Raw genomic sequence first — 13,968 nt, forward strand, 5'->3', positions numbered from 1 at the left:
CGTACGGACCTACGCCACAAATCGCGCGTATACATTTTTTTTGTGAGATGAACGCTTTTCTGATGTTTACGCCATTACCCCAGATTATAAGACCGTATCTCAAGATAGATATTACATGAGCGTGATAAGTCGATAGAGTGGTTCTTAAATCCGTAATTTTTCGTAGGCGTCTCAGGGCATATACAAATTTATTAACTTTACTACATACCTTATTAATGTGTGATGACCATTTAAGTTCATTGTCTAAAACTATACCTAAAAATGAAGTTTCACTTTTTTCTTCCATTATAACATCATCATATTCTATTTTTAAATTATTGCGCAGAGGAGTTGAAAATGTCATGTAGTTAGATTTAGTAAGATTGATTTTAAGATTATTTGTGCTAAGCCATTTTATCATTTTGTCCAGATTATTTATAATGTCGTTGTTAAAATTCATAATGTCAAAGATTTTAATGTCAGATTCAAAAATTATCGATATGTCATCTGCGTATAGAATTATTTTACGATTTGTTATGTCTATAATGTCATTAATATAAAACAAAAATAAAATAGGCCCCAGGACACTTCCTTGAGGTACACCACACTGGTTAAATATATATTCTGATTGGTATTTTTCTTTCTCATTAGTCTTATTAGTCCGAGTAATAATAACACTTTGTTTTCTATCTTTTAGATATGATCGGAACCAATCTAACACAATCCCCCGAATTCCATATGCCTCTAATTTTTTTAATAATAATTCATGAGACACTCTATCGAACGCTTTCGACATGTCAAAGTATAATACAGTAGTCAATATTTTTGCGTCGATGTTTTGAAGAATTGAATGTGTTAAGGAATAAATTGCATCATTGGTAGATTTGTTTTTTTGAAAGGCGAATTGTTCATCTTTAATTATATGGAACTTATCGCTAAACTCTCTCAAGCGCAAAGACATACATTTCTCAAAAATTTTGGATATGATAGGTATAAGAGTAATGGGTCTATAGTTTTCTATGTTATTTTTATCTCCTTTCTTAAACAAGGGGGTAATAATAGATATTTTTAGTTCTTCAGGAAAAGAACCACAAGAAAAGGACAAATTAATTAAATGTGTCAGTACGGGTACCAATTCTGCTTGACATTGTTTAATAACTTTGGTACACACCTCGTCATATCCCTCTGCGGTGGTATTATTTAATGACATAATTTGTGTATAAACTTCCGTTTCAGACATTGGTCTCAGGTACATAGAGAAGGGGTTATTAGTAATATTGATTTGATTATAGTAGTTTTGATTTTGATTAACGCTACCAATATTATTGAAGTATTCATTGAAAGAATTAGCTATTTGAGATGGGTCTGTGATTGTTTGAGTATTTAGTGTAAGTGAATCAATTTCGGTATATCTGTTCTGAGAATTTAGCTCGTGTTTGATTATTTGCCAAGTTGATTTACACTTATTTTTACTTTTATTCAAATAATTAATAATATTGCAGTTTTTTTGTGCCTTATATATACAGCTACGCAATATTTTCGAGTATTTTAAATAAATAGATTTATTTAGATCCGATTTTATTTGGTAATAACGGTACCTTAAATTTCGTTTAGTGTTGCAACTAACTTTTAATCCCTTTGTTATCCACTTATTGCTGCTATTTCTTAATTTAATTTTGATCAACGGAAAACATAATTTATAGAAGAGGCAAAATGTGTCATAGAAGTTTTTGAATGCTACTTCAATATTTCGTTCCTTAAATATATCGAAAAATGTTAAATCTTGGAGATAATTTTTAAATTTAATAATGTACTCTTCACTGTAATCTCTTTTGTAAATTATTACAGCCTTTTTATTAGGTTTAGGTTTTATATCAGATATTTTGAATGTTATAAGTTGTGCTGTGTCATGGTCTGAGAGGTGTAAACGTAGTAATTCGGCTCTGACTCCATCTATATTGCTTAATATTTGATCCAAACAAGATTGAACGCGAGTTGGACCGTCGATGTGAAATTTAAGATTATACGTTTTGGCTAAGTCTCTAAAATCATCCGAATATTTATTTTGTTTGAGTAGATCAATATTGAAGTCACCTGTAATAATAATTTTTTTCTTAAAATATTTTTCACATAATTTATGTAATAGTAAATTTAATTGGTCAAGGAAAAAGTTCACTTCTGAGTCAGGTGTCCGGTAAATGCAAACAACTATAATGTCGTATCCCATAACTTCTACTCCGCAGCATTCGAACTTTTTTTCAAATGCGTAGGTGGTGAGATCTATGTTTTTAAACAACAAATCATTTCTAAGAAGTATACAGACTCCGCCCCTTGGTTTTAATCTACTGAAACTCGATGTCAAATAGTAGTTTCTTAAATTAAGATAATGCTCCTGATCTCTAATTAAAAAAGTTTCTGACAAACATATTACATTGGGTATTATTTGCGATTCGAATAATTCTTCCAACGTTATTTCGAAAATTTCTATTTTACTTAATATGCTCGCTATGTTTTGATGAAATACGGAAAATGAATTAAGTTTTGTTTTCTTGTTAGGGACGAAAACAATTTAAGGTCAGTCTGGTTTGCGTTTGCGGCAGAAGCCGGTCTACATTATGGGCGTTGTTAGTGTTACTCAAATTATTATTATTCGCGGGTAAATGATTGATTGAATTTTGTATGTTGTTAACTTTACCGCACCTATTCACAAGGTTTTTTAATTCTTTACAATCTAAGAATGTGCGTTCATAATTAATATAATTAATACAGTGAAGTAATTTATCACAAAGAGTATGATTACCGTTAATACATTTTATAAAAGTACAATTTTTAAAGCGAGAACACAAGTGGTTAATTTCCCTATTTAATGTATATAAATATTTTGTATATAGATACTTTTTATGCGATGTGCCCACTACTATTACATTACAGGCACTGCGCGCACGTATTCTATTTAAAGCAATATTTAATTCTGACAAAGTTTGTGTCTGGCTATGGTCATTTTCTCCAACACAAATTATAACGATATCAGAACGGTTTGTATTTAGATTGTAGCAATGTTTCAATACTTCATCGTTCGGGGCATGAGGCTTGATGGTAGCTGATACGGAGTAGTTGAGAGACGTAGACAATCTGTGTGTTAGCTTAGAGCCTATGCCGATACATCGCTGCGTTCCAAATATATGGATTTTCTTTTTCTCCGTCACTGTGTTGCATACTCTTTCTTGTGGGTGAATAATACTAGTACTGGATTGAGAATTTATGTTTAACGTGTTTGAAGGTGATTTATAATTTTGTGTAGTTTTTGTACTACTTTTATTATTATTTGAGGATATAGATGATGTAGTAACTGCTTGTATATGATTATTTGTTTGTAATTTTGCTTTAAGTTCTTTTATTTCTGTGAGTGCCAAATCGAGTTTAGTTTTAATATCAATAAATTGTTGTTTAAGTTCGTTAAATTCGCTTATTTGTACAGTTGAACAATCCATCAAACTAGCTCTAGGCTCCGATTCTAAAGATACAAAAGAATTGTCTAAATCAGGTAATAATTCATTTTCGATTGCTGGCATCTTCCTTCTGATGGTTACATTCATGCAGGGATTTATTTTTGGCGTTGTATTATCTATATTCGATGAGTTTGTTTCTATGCATATTTTACATTTCCAGTTTTGCTTGTCCTCTGAAGTCATTAAATAGAATCTCTTTACAGAAATTGAAGCACAATCCAAGTCGAAAAGTTTGTTACAGCTCAAACATTTAATAGATTCTCGCATGTCGGTCAACTTATTGCATGTTTTACAATAAATATTATTTGAAGCCATATTTCGTTGATGCAAATTTATAATTTAAATGTTGACTATTTTTTAAAATCTCCTTCAAGAAATAAATTTAAAAATAATATGCAGGATGGTGCGGGATCGAACTCGGTTCCGTCGGTCTTGAGACCGGGGTGGTATGCTCGGTGCTATCAGCGCTGTTAATTGAAGCTTCGAAATAGTGTAACGTTTTGTTTACTATAGAAACAGCTGATGTTAGAAACGGGTTAATGAACCGTTGCTGTAATTAGCCAATCACAACGCGTTAACTGTTGATTCACTGTACTTGATATTTTATGATTGTCAACGGATATTTGAACAAAGGAATTGTACATACGCGTGATTTAAAGCTTTGATTACACTTATTTACACTTATTACTTAGCTTCTGGGGTATAGGTTCTTGTTACTATATAGTTTTAATTAAATTTGTAGTGTAATTTTTATTATAGATATTAGGTTTTGTCACTTGTTCACATCACATATTTCAACGATATTACTATTATTTTTAGAGCACTGATTGTTTTGCGAACACTTATACACGTAAGTCACACAATGTAGATCACGATTCACCATAAAAACTGTTGTCTTTTTTGTACTTTATATTTTTAATTTAAAGCGCGACTAACGTCTACTAAAGAACATACAAAGCTATTTAATTAAATCATATACAATGTAGCAATATCCTCAACATAATACAATAGTCTCTACAACAATGAAAACTGTCAGGCCATTTAATAAATAAAGCATACATTAAGCAAGTGAGTGATATTGCGAAAAGTAGCGACAATTGCTGAAACTGGCAAATGCAACCCAATACGAAGCTCTTGTATAGTATTGCTGCCTGGGGAATATACTGCTGTTTAATGGTAAGTTATACGCTGATAGCGATGTGTAATAAATTGAAATACTTACTAAACTTTATCTAATATATCATAGAAGGTATTGATCGAAGACACACACGGAAATGAGATGATTAATTATATTATTATTAGTATCTTCACAATAGGTACCTAGATATGCATTTTTATTGTCCTTTCAATTGCGAAGTTTTCTTATTAATATTAGACTATACTTAAATAAATAATTTTATTTAAGTTAGTATAGGTACTTTTATATCAAACTGGTTGCAAAATTATAACATAAGTAGGTAGTTAAGCGGTGCTGGCTCAGTGGCGAGGACCTCGGAGTTAAAAATCAATAAGTCGGAGGTACGGTGCAGGCGAGGACAGAGGTAATAAATTACATAGTTTTTTTAATGTATCTTTACAAGTGGATAAAATCTACACTACTGGAAACGGAAAAATCGCTACAACCTATGCCTTAAAATGCTTCGTACATAGCGTTGTCAATATATAAGCATTACGAACGCAATAAGCTACCATACGGGAATGCAACGATATAAAAACGTGTAAGTAGCAACAGTCTAGGATATGCTGATAATGTTCGTAATACGCTATATTTATACACCACTTTATGGATTATAATGACTATTACTACTGACCGAAAATTGACTTGTAGGTACATAATATTTTTATCATGATAGGATTTTAGTTTCGTGTTGTTAATATTTTATTTTAGAGAAAATGTGGAGTTTTATTTGTCTTTGATTTTGAGATTGATATTTAGCTAAAGTATAGCAGTACCTATTGTTTTACGGAGAAGGTTCTAAAAAATATTAACTTATAATGTCGGCAATTTAGAAAAATCATTTTCTTTTTTTCGTGGTCACTTATATCTGATTCTTTCTATTTCTCTACTTATTGTTAGGGTTTAGTATTAAACTATTAGGTTAACATTATTGGAATAAGAGAATAAGTTTATTATATTTCAACAAATAAAATCTTCAGCTCTTTGCTGCATTGTGTTACACTGTGTCAGTCACTATAAACTGAAAACTGTCGCGTTCGTGAAAATCTTTATGAATTGTTAACGGAATGTTTCACGATATTATACAATGCGGATAACATTGTAATAATGTGATAATTTAATACATAAAGTAAATTATCAATGTCATGAAAGAAAGTGCCTTAGGCTATAATTATTGTAATGGCTTTTAATTATTTATTCTTCAGACGAAAGTATGTAGCTAAAGCTGATGATTTTGTTTGTTTGAACGCGCTAATCTCAGCAACTACTGGTCCGGTTTGAAAAATTATTTCGGTTTTAGATAGCCCATTTACTATAGAGAAAGGCTATAAAGCTATATATCATCACGCTAAGACCACGAGCTGAGCCACGCGGGTGAAACCGCGGGGCGTAGCTAGTCACAGATAACTTAGTTAACCAACAAATTCAGTACACAGATTGTTGTACATTACGAAGTTAATATTTTATTCGCATACTACGAGGGTAAAACCTTGACCTTTAATGTTATTTTAGGCTCGTATTCGCATATATTATACGAAGAGCTAAATCCGATATTGTATCTTGTTATTATAATATTACCTATTATTTTGCGTAAAGCAACAAACAGGTAAGTATCAAATAATATCAGGTAGTTAGGTGTCCTTCCTGCATTTCATAATCAGTATAATATGTGTATGATTTTTTTATTACAGTAATTATGTTTTATATTATATAATATTATTTACTATTATGCTTAAGAGAGAACTATAAAATTATACATTTCTTCTTTTCTTCCTTTCTATTGTCTTCAGAAACGAGGGTAAAAATTATTTAATCTGTGTGTTAAGTCATAGACATAGGTACCTACGTTCTATAGTATGAACATTCATTTAACTTTTTTTCAATACTATCAAGTAAATATCCAAATATTTTTGCAACATTTTCTAGAACTATTTGTGTAGAATTGCGTATATAGTCGGTGCAATTTATTCTTTTGTTCGAAGCACTGTTAGCGCAGCTGGAAGGTGACCGAATATATGTTGTTTGTGCTATTGTGTATCACAATATAATAGTTCAGTAGTTTAGTGCATGTAGAATATTATACTACCTACTGGTATTTAAATAATTTGAATGCAGGCTTTAAACTTAAATCTCAATTCTTATTTCTTACATTCATACTCATAAGTCCTACCAATATTATAAATGCAAAAGTTTGTGAGGATGTGTGTGTGTGTGTGTTTGTTGCTCTTTCACGCAAATTCTACTGAACCGATTACAATGAAATTTAGCACACATATAGAGGGTATCTTGGATTAACACATAGAATAGGTTTTATCCCGGACATCCAACGGGAACGGGAACTATGCGGGGTTTCCTTTGTAAACGCGGGCGAAGCCGCGGGCGGAAATCTAGTAGATTCATAATTCATATCACATTGAAAAAATAAATATTTTATGTCAAAACGGATTTATATAAAATGTGACACGATTCATTTTATTTTTCAGCCTGAAAATTTGTTTTCATGGTAAGTACCTATTCAACAGTAAAATTAACTATCTATATTCGTCTCGGTCTAGTGTTAACTGAACTCTCTCTGCGCAAAAAGTTGCAACTTTTTTTTGCGTTGCTTTAACATGACGAAAATATTATGACAACCAACAAAAATGCAAATACTTTAGCATTGTGAATGTAACTATAAACTTTTTTAAAACGTGCATTTTTGATCAATTACTTAACTTTACAGCGAGTCTAACCAATGTTATTTTTCTCTTGTTTACTAAAATTAAAGCACCATATAAAATTTTCTAATTATATCTAAACACTAGCTGTGCCGCTCGGTTTCACCCGCGTGGCTCCGCTCCTGTTGGTCTTAGCGTGATAATATACATATAGCCTATATTACTCGTGGATAATGTAGCTTTCGAATGGTGAAATAATTTTTAAAATGGGTCCAGTAGTTTATGAGCCTATTCATTACAATCAAACAAACAAAGTCTCTTTATAATATTAGTGTAGATACATTTATAATTACAATCAATAGCACAAAGCCACTGACAATAATTGTATAGTATATTATACAATCGTCCAGTCCATTCGCAAAGGATTGTTTGAACCGCTCCGTCATTAGCGAGGAATATGCTCAAATTATACGAGTTCCTAATGATTGTGGATATTACAGCACTAGTAAAGCACACTCATTTGCAAATTCCGAAATAATAGCCCGTGTTCCAGAGAATGTGGCGTCTACAAACGTTTTGTTAATTTCCACGTATTCTTATTTTATTCATATTACCTACCTATATGGGTAAAAGAAGAAATGTATTTTGTGGTATGTTTTTATTTTTTTTTATTTCCTACGGTAACTATTATATTATGTTATATTTTTTTTTAATTTCCTACGGTAACTAGAAACTACCATCTAAACAATGAGATGCGTTGAGGCAAACTTATTTGTATAACCTTTGCTTTCTTTTCGTCAAAAATGCTGCTAAAAATAATAACTATAGTGATGGAAGAAACAATAAGACAATTAGGACATTTTTGAAATCTACATCTATTTTTCTTTTAACATAATATCAGCTTTTTTGCTTTAATTGCTTAATTTATCTAGACCCTTTTTTTTACAACTTTCTTTCAGTGCATTTCTCCATTTAAATAGTACACACATACCTTTACCATACAAATAATATAACACCCAATACGGCAATAAGATCAGACTAATGTGTGTTGAAGCGTAACTCTGACATGGAGTCAATATCTCAAAGGCCACGTACTGTGCGACACATTTGTGTGAAATTATCAGCATTGGTCCGTTAATAACAAGGAACGTGACAATATCAGGGGAAGTATATCCTTATGAGAATATTGTTCAAGTATTGAGTATGGTGGAATTTGTCGTGTATAGAACGTGGACATAATAACGAGTTGTTGTGAACTTAGTTGATAACTTTGAGTAGGTAAGTACCTACTGTAAAATTTTCTTTACTTTTTAAATGTGGGCAAAATTTATGTTTTTAACCGACTTCAAAGAAAGAAGGAGGTTACCAATTCGGCTGGTATGTTTTTTTTTATGTATGTACACCGATTACTCCGAGGTTTCTGAACCGATTTACGTGATTCTTTTTTTGTTCGATGCGGGATGGTGTCGAATTGGTCCCATAAAATAATTTTATTCGGATAGGCCCAGTAGTTTTTATTTTATAGGCATTTTTGTCTGTATTTGTAAATGTTGCAAGTGCAAGTTTGAAGTCGGTTGTTTTTAACGCAGTTACCACTTGTATTTCAAATGCTCGATTATCTGTTTATTTTTGTCCAAAGTCTTAACTTCTTTCTTAGTCCTCTTGTAATTATTTCAAGCATGATACATTATTATATTTATGCCCTTTTTTCTTTTTTTTTTTTTGCAACAGTATATTCTTCTTGGTACGTTATTAAAATATTTTGACTTAGCCTACTTCTTTTAAGTCTCTTAACACTTTTATTTTTAACCCTTTGTCTCAATCAAAGGCAGGTCTCACTGAATTTAGATGACATTTTATTCACTCCCATAAAAACTTTATTCCTTTTTTCTTGCGTTTCTATAAGAATATTTTATTTTGAATCGCCAACAAAATGTCGACGATAGGGTTGAGAGAGTTGGCAGTCGTTGTAAAAATTTCATGTTGCTAATAAAATCCTTGAGACAGTATTCGCTCGTCAAAAAGATAATTTTCAAGAATAAAAGCCTTCTGGAGTGGAATCGTAAAGATGCTTTTACGTTAAAATAAAACTGTTTGAAGAACTGTGCCAGTTTTATTATTGTTTTTAGATGTACACAACTTTTATTGTTATAGAAATGTGTACAACTGCGGAGCGCGATCCATTTTCGCACTTTAAAACAGAACCTTAAATCAAAGTAAAATACTTCTAAATAAACGCCGAAAGATCTGCAATAAGTAATTTATAAAAATATAAAAACCAAGGGCGTTCACTAGAACTTATAATATTTATCTGTTTACGCATAAAATACGGATCTGAGTAATTGTAATACCCAGATCCGTACGTCAAGGCGTCAACTTACCACTACAAGCGAGAAGATTTTACCAATCCGAATATGCCCTAAAAGTGGAATCCTCGTGTCAATTTCACAAACATTGGTGGGATCATGCGAGTGTTACCTTTGGATTTAGCTCGCGCCAATTTTATCGGTGTCTAAAAATTGAAAACTTTTGAAATGAAACATTTTTCCTGGGAGTCACTGAATCGAATTTCACCGGCGTTAATGGGTTTGGCCTGTGGACTCGGTTTTATATATTCTACTGGTATATGGGAACGGGGATTTTTTTTATTGTGTGATACTAAAATTGGTTAAGAATAATGAGAAATATTGAAAAATGCTGCGCTTTGCTCACGTTGCAGGTGAAACTTAATTTAAATACCTAGGTACTCAGGTACTTTTTTTTATAAAAATTTAAATCAATTTAACAGATTCATATATCTCTAGAATATTCTATATATGTAGGTAGATACAGTGTAGGTATAGAATAGTCTCATTAATTAGCTATCACATTCAATTCGTATTCTAAAATCTTCCATCGAAATTACACAAACTATCGCTAACAGGCCGTCACCATGGCAACGGAAGAAGACAATATGGTTATTAATACGTAACCGTATCCCAATATTCCCGCCAATTTACTGTAATTTGTAATAGCAAACAGTGCCAAAGATATAATTATGCCATCAATTGCTCTGAGATTACATCGCTCCTGAATCAAAGGGCCGGTTCATGTGACAGCCTCAAATCACCTTATTTATTATCTGTAACGTAATCATTTTGTGTAATTTTGTCTGTATGTACCGCTCGATTTACGTGCCAGATAGTGCGTAATCAGTGGTAATAATCGGCCATTGGTTTTTGATTTATTAACATCGTTTTATGAACGAAAATTGTAAGGTCTTTTGACGTTTTAAAATAATTTTCTCGTTGACACGCCTAATCACCTAATTAGGCGTGTCAACGTACCTACGTACCTATCTATAAAAAAGCCATTTATCGAGCTTCAGTCACAGACAAAAATTCTACAAGGTAGAGTAGGTAGAGTATTGATACACTATTAATTTTTCTAATTTTAAACGAATGAAAAATAGTAACAGTTTCAAAATAAAACTCATACAAGAACTAAAACAGAAATAAACTTAACATCAAAGAAGACCAACTATATCCCAAAAATCCAATTCTAATTAGGCCTTTCCGTCACAACACATCAGAATCATCGAATTATCATTTAACCAAGTAACTTGATTAAGAGCACATCTCGCAAGGATTACATTACTGTATTATATAACAAAGGCTATATAATAATGTAATTATGAATGAGCTGTCACAAAGAGAACAACTGATTTTACCATCAACGCATAATTACATAATGATAATGTATCGAGTTTTCGTTTGTTCGGATACTCGTACTGATTTAACTTATTAACGAAACTTTTAAAGTACCTACACTTTAATTAATGAAATAAAATCATGTTTAAATTCTGTCATAATTATTGAGTGCTACGAGTAAATTTAAGGATGCTTATGGAGGAACTCGAAAATTTTAACTTTTCCGTAATATAGGTAAGTTATAAAAAAAGAAAACTATTGTCTAGAATCTTGATAATTGTAGACATATAAAACTTCAATCGCTGCGATATCATCTCTTCCTTATCTCTTCTTATTTATTTTAATCTTGTCAGTTCGACCACTACATAATCATTTGATATAATTCAAAAGCTAGATATGTATAGGTATTATCACCACTTTTAATTTCATTTTCAATCTATCAATAATCGTTAACAATATCTAAAACTGTCTTATCTCAGCTGACCACCTTGTTAGCGTCACCACAATTAAATTCCCAGTACCTCTGAATTCCTGGTCACATTGGTACATAAGCGCCACAGTCCACAAATGCAGTAGCCAAAAACGACCCTAATGGATTTCCCGTGTCGAAGCGTGCAAGGTATTTGAATATCCTAAATTAGGGTTCAATGTAACTAGCATTAATTGGTCAAACTTAGTTAGCCTAAACTCAGCTAATGGTGCATTTACTCTACAAGTTCAGTGCCTACAATCTACATATAGGTTTGAACTTTGAAGTACTCTGTGGATATCGGGCTTTATTAAACTAGATAATAGCCCAAATGCACGGCAAATCGCAATATAACAACTAATTGTGTAGGAGTTATTTGTAATATCAGGAGTTTAACATAGACATGGACATTAATTATATTTTATAATTCTTCGTTTAATGCTTTCTACGTCCATCGCTCGTCCTAAGCTATGACGTCATGCTGCTCTCAAAGGACATGATTACCTTTGTTCTATAGGATCAGGCTCTTTGATATTGCTTACAGTCTGTATATTATTTATATTGTATTATTGTAAATTTCTATTACTATTCTGTATTTATTTCTGTATTTTCTATCACTATTCTGTATTTATTGGCAATAACGTTTTAATATAAGTTTATCACAAAAATGATCATAAAATGCCCTTATACAGCGTATAGACTTGCATGTTAACAGACATCCATTTTGATTAGCAAAGGCATATTTACAGATTATCATTACAACTTTACTTAAACTAGTCTCACGTCCAAAACAAAACAAAATGAAATACTTATAAACGGCGTAAATAATTCATGAGCAGTTTGCTAACTAGTACCTACAAAAACACAATTTCATTTTCCTCGAAAACAAACTTAAGTTTGAAGTGTTTCAAAAGTTCTTGACGCGTTCTTATCACTCGAGTGGCTGTGAAGGCTCTATTTCTGAGCAATTAAATTGCCTTTTACGAAGTGATTTATTTCTTTGTACTGATACCAACTTGACATCTGTTACGAAGTTACTCTGTGTCACTTGGACTCGTAATTTGATATTGTTTGTGTTGAGGGTTTGATAATTATGATGAAAAGTGGCATTTGATTCCCAAAAAAATCATGTTGTTTAGGACTTTACAAAATTATATTATGCTCTACTAGGACCAGGAAACAACTTCTAATAATTGTCGTAATTTTTCTCTAATATTCATGCCTATCATTACATAGTATAAAACAAAGTCGCTTTCTCTGTCCCTATGTCCATTTGTATGCTTAAATCTTTAAAACTACGCAACGGATTTTGATACGGTTTTTTTAAATAGATAGAGCAATTCAAGAGGAAGGTTTTAGTATATATTTTATTAGGTTTTAGACAAAGCGGGCAAAGCCGCAGGCGGTAAGCTAGTAAGAAATAAACGAATAAACGGGGGAGATATGCCCAAAGTTATTTGTAAAAAGGCTGAAACAAATATCATATTACAAGCATGATATCAAATAAAGTGTTAAACAAATAATATGCTCTACCTACAAATCATAGTTCTATACAATAAACTACATTATTATCAATGATTTATATAGCGAAAACACTTTCTATTATTTCCTCTAACATGAAAACGCAATATGTATTATGTATTGAAACAGCAGGCGGTCAACATTTTCAGCTCTAAGTTCTGAAGATTATTTTTCATATATTTACTGGTCTCCCGCGATGTCGCTAAGTAGTTTTACGGGTTACTAAACGTGGGATAAGTCGTGAAATATGTATCGAATAAAATAATAGAAATAGAGAAAAGGTATAAGTAAACAGTTTTGTTGAATAAAGATTTGGGACTTAGGACGCTTCTGGATATTGATTTTACATGTTATGGAACTATATGGATGACTATTTAGTATTTAGTAGAGTGGCTTTCTATTTTACTTTTTTCGGTTTTCAATTTGAAGTGATGGTGTCAAATCGCCATTTCAAATTGTTTGGATTGTTGATACCGTTTGTTCTTTTCCATTTTTATTGTGCATACAAATGTTATGTGGAAATAGTTTTTATTAACGTAGCAAAAATGTTATATGGTGAGCAATTAAAATTAAAATTTCATTTAGAAATTTATCTTTTTAGATCATATTTAATAAATATTATCAGTCAAATATTACAAGGTGCGGCTAAAATGGTTTGTTATAATTATTGTAACGTTTGCCCTGGTAGTCTTTTATCATCAGTAAAGAATAACTGTTTTATTGCTGCGTCATAAACTCTTTATCCTATAACGCATCTTTTTTGTCTCAGAATATTTGTTTACATATTTTGTAAAACTCATATTATTTGATTTGGTAATTACAAATCCATACTTAATCCATACTAATATTATAAATGCGAAAGTAACTCTGTCTGTCTGTCTGTCTGTTACTCAATCACGCCTAAACTACTGAACCAATTTGCATGAAATTTGGTATGGAGATATTTTGATACCCGAGAAAGGACATA

This window comes from Colias croceus, chromosome 16, assembly GCF_905220415.1.
Source record: "Colias croceus chromosome 16, ilColCroc2.1".
Taxonomy (NCBI): Eukaryota; Metazoa; Arthropoda; class Insecta; order Lepidoptera; family Pieridae; genus Colias; species Colias croceus.